This window comes from Sapajus apella, unplaced genomic scaffold (genome assembly GCF_009761245.1).
Source record: "Sapajus apella isolate SASKATOON/1434 unplaced genomic scaffold, GSC_monkey_1.0 scaffold239, whole genome shotgun sequence".
In the NCBI taxonomy this organism is placed as follows: domain Eukaryota; kingdom Metazoa; phylum Chordata; class Mammalia; order Primates; family Cebidae; genus Sapajus; species Sapajus apella.
The window spans coordinates 379,101-391,272 of NW_022437179.1; the positions used below are offsets into that span (position 1 = coordinate 379,101).

At 42.6% G+C, this 12,172-nt stretch overlaps 1 pseudogene; it reads left to right on the top strand.

The window, feature by feature from the left end:
* Positions 1 to 8,522: 8,522 nt before the first annotated feature.
* On the top strand, positions 8,523 to 11,303 carry LOC116544982 (annotated as a pseudogene).
* Positions 11,304 to 12,172: the final 869 nt, after the last annotated feature.

Genomic DNA, 12,172 nt, shown 5'->3' on the forward strand with positions numbered 1-12,172 from the left:
AAGAAAGAAAGAAAGAAAGAAAGAAAGAAAGAAAGAAAGAAAGAGCAGAAGGAAGGAAAGAAGGAAGGAATCTGGCTATCAGAGTGAGGAAAATGAAGTCATGGTAGCTGTTGTTGGAGATTATATCAGGTGGAGAGAGGGCTCCTATTTAAACATAGGAGAGGCCTAAACCTAGAAGATGTGTGAGGATGAATGCATCCAGACATTTTTGAGGTTCATATTTTAGTGTCCTGGAACCATGTCAGTGCTGCTGTGTGTTTAAGGACCTTGATCCTGAACCTGAATGTAACATACTGGTTACTCTTCAGGGTTAGGATTCTTACTGATTCAGAGAAAAATACCCTACCTGAGGGGCTGATGAAGTAGCTTCAGACAGGAATTCTGAAAATGTTTGGCTGGCTTGGAAGCAGGTTAAAAGAAATTCATAATTCATTTAGTTGACTTTATTATTCATTTAGCTGAATTTTTTTTAAATTTGAGATGGAATCTCATTCTGTTGCCCAGACTAAAGTGCAGTGGTGCTATCTCGGCTCAGTGCAACCTCCACCTCCCAGGTTCAAGTGATTCTCCTGCCTCAGCCTCCCAAGTAGCTGGGATTACAGGTGTGTACCACCATTCCAGGCTAATTTTTAGTAGAGACAGGGTTTCACCATGTTACCCAGTGGTCTCAAACCCCTGACCTTAGTTGATCTGCCCATCTCGGCTTCCCAGAGTGCTGGGATTACAAGCATGAGCCACCACACCTGTCCCATTTAGTTGAAATCTAATTCAACTAAATGAAGTAGAATTAGTTATGAAATAGTTATGAAATTTATTTAAATATGAAATTTATAATTCATTCATTGATAACCACCTTACCTCTGAGATTTGGTGGTTACACGGAGCTGTCCTGGATATACAGTATTTTCATATTACTACATTCTGCTGTGCTTCCTTTTTGCCTCAACATAAGGAAGGCATTGTGAAGCTGAAGCCTCATGAGGAACCTCTTCGTTCTGAGATCCTCAGTGGAAAATTCATCATCTTTAGGGAGTCTTTAGGGACCTATCTTGTAGGGCTTATTATTGCCTTTTTTTAAACTGGTGTCATGTTTGGACTTTGTTCCTGAATATGTTATCCTGAATCTAGACAGTGTCCAGAGTTAGGAGCAGATGTGAAACAGCCATGCAGTTTGTTATAAAAGTATTTTAGTAATAATTTAATTACTAATAATTACCAGTAATTAGAGTTGCTAATTATAACTGAATAACTGAATTATGGAAAATCAGTTGTATAGTAGACTTAAAGTTTCTTCATTTGGTCCATTAAGGTTAGTCGTGGTCTTTGCAATAGATATGCGATATGTCAGACACCCTTGCTTCCATATTTAACACAAGCCCTCCACTTAGCTGAGACCTCAGCCTTTCCAGTCAACATATAATGACACTTTTAAGGCAGAGGGTGGAAATCATGGTCCTGTTACCTGGTTCTCCCCTGCTGCTTGTTTCTTTGGCCATCCTGCTGGGGAAGTTAGCTAGGAAGTCATCTTTTGATCTGTCTGCAGTTGAAGAGCAAAGAGAATGTGATTTTTTTTTCTTACCACAGAAATAAGGTCCAGGGAGTGCTGAGAGAATCAGGCAAGGGATGATATTAACATTCTTCCCTCTGGGGAGCAATTGGTGAAGTCAGGGTATTATTGTTAGCATCTGTTTTCTTCGTGTATCAAACCCTTATCCAGTATTTGTCTTAGTAACTGCTGTGGTTTTCCATTTGATTTTTAAATGTTTCTTGTTTTATTTGCTTTAGAATGTTCAGGACCCAACAGGAGACTCCATTGCCCTCTTTACTGCCAGGTTGCATCATCCCCACAAGTCAGCCCAACATGTGGTACTTCAGGCTCTGTTTTACTTGCTAGACAGAGCTGAGTATAGGTAAGCATTAGGTTATTTTTTAGGTCTACATGCAGGTAGAAAAGTGGCAGTTTTTGACTTGATTAAATTCAGCAGTGCCTTCAACCTTCTCCTAGGATGTGCCCGGGGCAATGATATGTATAGAAAACAGTTCATGTCCTTCAGGACTAGGCGTGTTTCCAGGCACTCTCAGGATAGTGGGTGTTCTGTCTCTTTACCACCTTGGCTCTTTGTCAGGAAAACAGAAGCTTAGAAAGTCAATTATCAGCAATCTTCAGTGTAGGGAAAAGTACTTATTGGAGGAGGATAAGAAGGAGATGACCTATGCCGGTTCATTTTGTTCACATTGGAACCCTCTAGGGCCTCATTTTCTTTGTCTGAATAACAGGAATAATGCCACTTAGAGGATTTTGGGACTCAACATTCAGGGGAGGGTTGGGCATGGTGGCTCACACCTGTGATCCCAGCACTTTGGGAGGCTGAAGCAGGTGGATTGCTTGAGTCCAGGAGTTTGAGACCACCCTGGAAAACAAGGTGAAGCCCTGTCTCCGATAAAAAGTACAAAAAATTAGCTGGGCCTGGTAGCGTGCACCTTTAGTTCTAGCTTCTGGGGTGGGATGTGGTTGGGGGAGGTTGCTGAGGTGGGAAGAGGATCATTTTAGCCTAGAATGGATGAGGCTGTAGTGAGCTGTGCTCATGCCCACTGTACTATAGCCTGAGTGACAGAGTGAGATCTTATACAACACACACACACACACACACACACACACACACACACACACACATGCCAAACAACAACAACAACAAAAATTCAAGGAAAAGTCCAAAAGTATAAAGTTAAGCAAAAATCATCCTGAATAAAAACACGTCCATAAGCATAAACAACCAGCTCAGGTCATCACTCTCCCCCTGCTCATGTAAATGAGATTGTTATAATTCAATGGACAATTAAACTCAAGCCCCAAGAAGTGTTTTACAGTCATCACGTGTTAGTCCAGCTGGTTCTAAGACCCTGGTTTCTTCACTCCCAAGAGTTATTTGTATCCTCCCGTGCTGTCTTTCTGCTATTCTTTTTTCCCTGGTGTTTGCAATTTATGATTTCTTACTGCTTTTGACATCTTTGGCTGGCCTTCTGGATTAGAAGTGCTATATTGTGGCCAGGCATGTTGACTCATGCCTATAATCCCAGCACTTTGGGAGGATGAGACGGGCAGATTGTCTGAGCTCAGGAGTTTGAGACCAGCCTGGGAAACATGATAAAACCCTGTCTGTACCACAAATACAAAAAAATTGCCAGGTGTGGTGGCATGCACCTGTAGTCCCAGCTACTCAGGGAGGCTAAGGCATGAGAATTGTTTAAGCCCTGGGGGTAGAGGTTGCAGTGAGCAGAGATCATGCCACTACAGTCCAGCCTGGGTGACAGAGTCAGACTCGGTCTCCAAAAAAAAGTGCCATATTGGCGACTGAGACCTGCGGTAGTGAGAGACTGCAATGTATAAAGTGATTCATGCTGTGGACTGATGTTGGGAATTGCTAAGGGATTGCCTATGGTGGGGATGCCTGTGTGGTTCATGTGCTCCTGCCTTCTTGATGTGCCTTTGATAGTACGTAGCTTCTGCTGTTGATGCTCGGTGGGAGATACACCTAAGCCACACACACAGCATTATTCTGAAGAGAAAAAGTTGCCACGGAGTGCAGACCAGCATGCTCAGTGGCGCTGTACTCTCCAAGCGGAAGTGGAGACTTAGCTCTTCTTCCCTGTGACCTGCCTTCAGGTATAATTTCCAGTGTATGTGTTCCTTAGAAATTCTGTAGCTCAGGAGAATAAATGAGAGGCTCCTTCCCCAGAAAATCCAGTATTGATCTTCTGCCATGGGAGGCTTGGAGTCAGAACTCTCATGTAGGCATGGCAGGATGCATGGAGGAGGCCACATCGTGCTTTTTCCATTGTGAGTGTTAGATCCCACAAGGCGACTACACAGCTAAATGTAGTTAAAACTTAGGTTTTATGATATTTATTCCTTTCCTAAAAACCCTCAGTGACTCCTTATTATCCAGAGGGAGCATATAAACTAAATAAATGTGAAGTCCTTTCTCCAAGCAAAACATTCTCCCCAGTGAATAGAAAATCTTGTTTTCCTGTGTTACCTTGAACTACAATGGTCTTACCTCTCCCTTCATCTTTACGAAATCCTACTCTTTCTTCAAAACCCAGCTTCCATGACTAGCTCCCTCAGTCTCCAACCTGTCATTAATGAAATCAGATTCCCTCTGACCTTAATAGAAGTTATTATGAATATCAGTCTTTATGTGCTTACATTATACATAGCCTTATGATATCATTCATCTTACACTGTTACTAGATTTTTCATCTACCACTAGAATGTGAGCTCCTTGAGGGCAGGAAACTTTCTTTTTAAAATACATAAAGGAAAATATCCAAATCTCTGTACATCAAGAGAGAATGGTATCATTAACGTCTACATATCCATCATCCATCTTCCTGGTAGCCCCTCATGGATCTCCTACCCTCAATTTCTTTCTCCTTTTTCTTTTCTTTTTTTTTTTTTTTTTTGAGACCACATCTTGCTCTGTCACTAGGCTGAAGTGCATTGGCATAATCATAGCTCACTGCAGCCTTGAACTCCTGGGCTTAAGCAATCCTACCATCTTGGCCTCCCAAAATGCTGAGATTACAAACATGAGCCACTGCATCTGGCCTCTTGGTTTTTTTTTGTTGTTGTTTTTTTGTTTGTTTGTTTTAACAAATGTCAAGGACTGTGTTTTAAACTTCTTGGTATTTTCTGTAACATGTAGCTCAGGAATCAAACTCAGTAGGGAATCAGTCAGCTGTCATTGTAAATCTTAAATGGGGTACAGGGGCTCATGCCTGTAATTCCAACACTTCGGGAGGTCAGGCGAGAGGATTGCTTGAGTCCAGGAGTTCAAGACCAGACTGCACAACATAGAAAGACCTCATGTCTACAAAAAATTTAAAAATCAGCCAGGCATGGTGGTGTGTGCCTGTAGTCCCAGCCACTCACAGAAGCTGGGAGGATAACCTGAACCCTGGGAGGTCGAGGCTGCAGTGAGCCATGATGGTGCCACTGCACTCTAGCATGGGTGACAGAGTCAAACACCATCTTAAAATATATATATATTCTGGCCAGGCATGGTGGCTTACACCTGTAATCCCAGCACTTTGGGAGGTCAAAGTGGGTGGATCAACTGAGGTCAGCAGTTCAAGACCAGCCTGGCGAACATGGTGAAACCTCATGTCTACTAAAAATACAAAAAATTAACCAGGCGTGGTGGCAGGCACTTGTAATCCCAGCTACTTGGGAGGCTGAGGCAGGAGAATCACTTGAACTCAGGACGTGGAGGTTCCAGTAAGCAGAGATTGTGCCATTGCACTCTAGCCTGGGCAATAAGAGTGAAACTCTGTCTCCAAAAAATATATATATGTGTGTGTGTGTGTGTGTGTGTGTGTATACACACACACAATATATGTATAAACATATATATATAAACACACACATATATATATAAACACATTTATATATAAACACAGACACACATTTATTCTATACACTAAAGTGAGAAAATCTTACTGCATTTGTGTTTTATGTGTCTCCAAAAGATGATCAGTTTGATCTGGAAATACAGAACCTGGATCATTCATTATGCATCTAAATTTCTTTTTCTGAAATTCTCTTTGCCCCTTCACTGACCTGTGTATGTTTTAGTCCCCTGCCACAAGCTGGAGTGATGAGGGGAAACCCATAATTTGAATTTGACCCTTGAGGAGCTCATGGAGAAATAGGAAGTATCTCAACCTGGATAGTCTGATCAATAACTGTGCCACACATTTTCTTTGTTTTTATTTAAGAGACAGGGTCTCTGTTGCTTGGGCTGAAGTGCAGTTGCATCATTATAACTCACAGAAGCCTCAACTCCTGAGCTCAAATGATCCTCCTGCCTCTGTCTCCCAAGGAGCTGGGACCACAGACACGTACTACCATACCTGTCTAATTTTCAAATTTTTTATAAAGGCAGAGTCTCACTATGTTGACCAGGCTGGTCTTGAACTCCTGACCTGAAGCAATCTTCATATCTCAGGCTCCCAAAACTCTGGGTTACAGGTGGGATTTACTGCATCTGGCCTGTGCACACATTTTACCAGCATCTTGGTTCTTCAGTTGAACAATAGCCTCTCTGGGATTGTGAAAAAGGAGTCACAGGCTGGGTGCAGTGACTCACACTTGTAATCACAGCACTTTGGGAGGCTGAGGGGAATGAAGGTCAAAAGTTGAGACCTTCCTGGGCAACAGAATGAAACCCTGTCTCTACTAAAAACAAACAAATATGAAAAAGGAGTCCAGATTTAACATGTCAGGGGCCAGTTGAAACCACGTCTGCTGGAGAAACTTTTATGTACCTCAGAATTAGACATTTTTGAAATGTTAGCTCATGAGTGGGCGCTTCTGCCTTGGAATTTGTTAAAGGGATGAAGATACGAAGGGTCCCAGGAGGCGATGGTGCAAAAATAGTAGGATACAAAACAACTTTGAGGCCAGACATGGTCGTTCGCACCTGTAATCCCAGCATTTTGGGAAGCTAAGGTGGGTGAGACCAACTGAGGTCAGGAGTTTGAGACCAGCCTGGCCAAGATGGAGAAATCCTGTCTCTACTAAAAATACAAAATTAGCTGAGTGTGGTGGTGCATGCCTGCAGACCCAGCTACTTGAAAGGCTGAAGCAGGAGAATCACCTGCGTGGCAGAGATTGCACCATTGCACTCCAGCCTGGGAGAAAAGATCAAAACTCTGTCTCAAAAACAAACAAAGAAACAAAAAATCACAATAACATTGAGATTCCTGATTTCAGGAATATGTTTTGTGCCAGTTTTCTCAATTCTAAATAGATGAGAAAACTGTTGCTGTCATCTGTGAGTAGGCCAATCAAATAATTTATTCCTAATGACCATTTGGGTCTGCAAATCAGATGTAAATATGGATCTGGCTTGGTGGAAGAGTACATCTTTGAGAAATCTTTATAAATCTGGAAATTGATCTGAGTAATACTTTCTGTATCTTCAAATGTTCCACAGTTTGATCCGAGAGTAGGCTTACTTTTTTTCTTTTCTTTTGAGTCGGAGTCTTGCTTGGTAACCCAGGCTGAAGTGCAGTGTTGCAATGTCAGCCCACTGCAACCTCTTCCTCCTGTGCCCAGGCAATTCACCAGCTTCAGCTTCCCAAGTAGTCTGGATTGCAGGCATGTGCCACCGTGTCCAGCTAATTTTGTATTTTTAGTAGAGATGGGAATTCACCATGTTGGCCAGGCTGGTCTCAAACTTCTGACCACAGCCCACCTTAGCCTCCCAAAGGGTTGGTATTAGAGGCGTGAGCCACCACATCTGGCCATGACTTACTATTAATACCTGTTCATCTACTTTTTTCTTTCTTTTCTCTCTCTCTCTCTCTCTCTCTTTTTTTTAAATAGAGTCAGGGTCTTGCCATGTTGCCCAGGCTGGTCTTGAACTCCTAGGCTAAAGCAATCTGCACACCTTGGCTTCCCAAAATTCTTGGATTACAGGCATGAGCCACTGCACCCGGCCTTATTTTAAGGCAAGATCTCACTGTCTCCCAGGCTGGAGTGCAGTGTGCAGTGGCATGATCTCACTACAGCCTCGACCTCCTGGGCTCAAGCGACCCTCCCACCTCAGCCTCTGGAGTAGCTGAAACTATAGGCACAGGTCACTACAGGATGAGGTATTGTCATGTTGCCCAGGCTGGTCTCAAATTCCTAGGCTCAAGCTGTCTGCCCATCTTAGCCTCCCAAAGTGCTGACACTAGAGGCATGAGCCACCATGCCCTGCCATAATCTACTTTTTAAGAATGCTTTCCAAAGGCCATGTGTGGGTTTGTTCTCTCCATTGGATCATAAAAAACAAATTTACTCTCAATGAGCTTAGAGGCAGTTTTGTTCTACAGAGTTTTCCACAGGTCTGAAATATGTTTTAGAGATGGGCTGCTAGTCTACTGAATTATAGTTCAGTGACCATTTATTCTTAAGGGCCAGGCTAGGGACTGTTGGGGGTGATGAGTTGAACAACAGGTTCTTGTCCTCTAGGAGAGAATTACATGGCTACACAGAGTATGTTAAGGCCACAGAAAAATCCACAGGAAGATTTACGGTGCTTTAAGGGAAAAAAGGATTGGTAGTATATTTGATTACAGTTATCAGGGAGACTTTCATGGCAGAGGAAACTTTAGGGTTGAGTACGGAATGTGTTATAGGATTTCGTAGGCAGATCCAGAGGGGTGGGAGAAAACAGTTCAGATTTTAATAACTTAGTTGCTGTACAGCATTCTCAACCTAGGAGTGTGGCATTTGGTAAATCTGGATAAATCCACATTAGTAAACATAGCGGATACCAAAGATAAGCGATCTTTTTGTAAGACCAGTGTGCAGGCAGGCAGTTGTTTTGATCCTAGATGTGTCCTGTCTTCTCAGCTTTTGTTTTGGCATTAGGCTTTCCACCTGCCTCATCCATCTTCTTATAAACATTTTTGTTCAATGGTTGATTTACAGCTTTGAAACTCAGAGGAATGGACTGGTGTTTATCTATGGCATGTGTGGTTCTAATTGTGCCAACTTTGAGCTGGATATTGGCAAGAAAGTCCTAAACCTGCTGAAGGTGAGACCATGGGAGGGCCCTCTCAACTTTCCTCTTCAATGCTTGGGATTTTTAAAATTATTATTCTTTGGGAAAAGATTTAGGAATGATGCAAGCTTCAGACATTATGTTCAATGTAAAGGTCATCTGTAAATGATGACTCCTATCTGCCTCCTTAGAACAAGAAATGGTCTTAAAAGTGAAGTGGGAGGAATTAAGGTAAAAAATACACAGGAACATTCTGAGTCACAAAAGTGGGATGGGCTGGACAACATGACTGAAGCCTGTAATCCCAGCACTTTGGGAGGCTGAGGCATAATTATGTGTCTAAAGTGTGTATGAAATATACATATATTTCCTGCTTAGGCTTCGGTCCCATCCCAAAGGTATCTCATTATGAATATGCAGATATTCCAAAATCTGGAAAAAATTCAAAATCTGAAACACTTCTGGACCCAAGTATTTTGGATAAGGAATACCCAGCCTGTTACAAATGGTGCTGTTATGAACATTCTTAAACATGTTTTCTGGTGAGTATGTGTAAGAGGGTCACTAGGGAAGTGTTTCTCAATCTTTTTTCATTATTGTCTCATGAAGAAGGCTTTTAAACATTTCCTCCCTAATAATTCCACTTCTAATAAAATTTTAATACCATAGATATACTGTATATCTTTATGTACTTTTTTTAAACATTTATTTTATTTTATTTCATTTTTTTGAGACAGAGTCTCACTCTTTTCACCCAGGCTGGAGTGCAGTGGTATGATCTTGGCTCACTATAACCTCCACCTCCCAGGTTCAAGTGATTCCCCTGCCTCAGCCTCCTGAAAACCTGGGATTACAGGTGCCTGACACCACACCCGGCTAATTTTTGTACTTTTTGTAGAGATGTGGTTTCGCCATGTTGGCCAGGCTGGTCTTGAACTTTTGACCTCAGGTGATCCACCCGCCTCAACCTCTAAAAGTGCTAGGATTACTAGCATAAGCCACTGCACCCAGCCCTTTTTGCCACTTTCAAAAGACTGATTCTTTTTTGTTGTTTGTTTTGAGATGGAGTCTTGCTGTCCCCCAGGCTGGAGTGCAATGGTGCAATCTCAGCTCACTGCAACCTCTGCCTCTCAGATTTAAGTGATTCTCCTGCCTCAACCTCCCACGTAGCTGGGATTACAGGTGCCCACCACCATGCTTGGCTAATTCTTGAATTTTTTGTAGACACGGCTTTTTACCACGTTGGCCAGGCTAGTTTCGAACTCCTGACCTCAAGTGATCCACCGCCCTCAGCCTCTCATAGTGCTGGAATTACATGTGTGAGCCACCACAGCTGGCCTCAGAAGACTGATTCTTATCTGACATGTTACTCTTTGTTCTCTTCAGTTACCCTTTAGTACTACTGATTTGGGAAATCCCCAGCACTGCTCTATGGAGAATACACAGCATCTGGAACAAAATTCTCCAAAGGCCTTTTCACTGAAGTGTGATAAATTACTTTCATCTTTTCCTTCAAAGATGCAACCATTTATTTCAGGGTCTAAATGTCCAAGGTCCTTTTTTTTTTTTTTTTTTTTTTTTTTTTGTCTGAGACAGAGTCTTGCTCTGTCACCAGGCACCAGGGTGGAGTACAGTGGCTAAATCTCGACTCACTGTAATCTCTGCTTCCTGGGTTCAAGCAATTCTCCTGTCTCAGCCTCCTGAGTAGCTGGGACTACAGGTTCGTACCACCATGCCCAGCTAATTTTTGTATTTTTTAGTAGAGATAGGGTTTCACCATGTTGGTCAAAATGGTCTGGATCTCTTGACCTCATGATCTGCCCACCTCGGCCCCCCAAAGTACTGTGATTACAGGCGTGAGCCACTGCACCAGGCTCCAAGGTCCTTTTAACTACCAAATCAAAAACCATTCTAGGCTAAGCACAGTAGTTCATGCCTGTAATCCCAGTGCTTTGGGAGGCTGAGGCAGGTGGATCACAAGGTCAGGAGTTCTAGACCAGCCTGGCCAATATGGTGAAACCTTGTCTTTATTAAGAAAAAAAGATTAGCCAGACATGGTGGGGCATGCCTGTAATCCCAGCTATTCAGGAGGTTGAGGTAGGAGAATTGCTTCAGCGCAGGAGGTGGAGGTTGCAGTGATTACACCACTGCACTCCAGCCTGGGTGACACAGTAAGACTCCATCTCAAAAAAAAGAAAAGGAAAAACCCCAAAAAATTGTAGGGAAACACCTATTATTTCCACAAAATGATAAATAAAAAGCAGAAGCTATTACAGCTCTTTTGTCAGAGCAAAGAACTACAGATGTGGGCCTAGTCCATTTATGTGACTGTCTGGGGGTACCTGCTGCAGTCACAAGAAACAGGTGACAGCTTGGTCAGTGGCGAATAGCCTGCAGCGTTCTCTGGTGTGAATTACAAAGGATTTACCCCTCAGTCCCAAATCTTTCCTCAAAGGATTAACAGAGAAGCCAGTGTGGTGAAACTTAAGTGGGGAATGGATTACAGAGGCTAACTGGTATCTGTAGGTGAACCAGATCTACAGATGTATCTATATGAACACATAGTGTGCAAATACAGAAGAATACATAGTTGGGGTGTTGTCTGGACATCTGGTGCAGTTTTACTAAAGTGTAATAATGTCCTTTGTCTCAGAGGTGTGGAAGAAGAGAAAGAGGATGGGGAAATGAGAGAATAGCATCTTTTCTGGGGGATTTTAAAGTATATATTTCTAGACAATAAAGATTTATTTGTTTTTCAAGTAAATAAATGACTGTATAGCACCCTCATATTCTGTCAGTTCAGTAAGTTGGTAACAACTTTTGGAAGGCATCTTACCTTATAAATCCGTGAAAATGCACATAGCCTTTGATCGGCTCTGTTTATGAGATTATATGCTAAGGAAACAATCAGGAAAACAAAGGTTTATAAAAAGAGTATTTACTGCACATTTATTTTAGATAATGAAAAATAATAGTTTAAAACTGGAAAGAAGCTTGGCCCAGTGACTTACATGTCTAATCTCAGCTCTTTGGGAGGCTGAGATGGGAGATTTGCTTAAGGCCAGGAGTTCAAGGCCAGTCTAAGCCACAGAGCAAGGCCCTCTCTGTACAAAATTTAGGTGCATGTGGTGGTGTCTGCCTATCATTCCAGCTCCCCAGGAGGCTGAGGCAGGAGGATCACTTGAGCCCAGGATATGAGGTTGCAGTGAGCTATGATCATGATTACATTCCAACCCAGGTGATAGGATTCTGTCTTAAAAAAAATAAAAAGAATATTCATAATCATTTTTAGCCAAATTATTCCAGTCTTAGAAACAGCTTCCGCAAATAATTTAAAAGGAGACCGAACAGCGGGGCTCGTATGTGTAATCCCAGCACTTTGAGAGGCCGAGACAGGCAAATCACTTGAAGCCAGGGGTTCAAGACCAGCTCAGCCAATATGGTGAAGCCCTGTCTTGCTAAAAATAAGAAAAGCCAGGCATGATGGCACATGCTTGTAATCCCAGCTACTCAGGAGGCTGAGGCATGAGAATTGGCTGAACCCTCGAGCAGAGATCGTGCCACCACACTGCAGCTTGGACAACCGAGTAAGACTCTGCCTCAAAATAAAAAGTTAA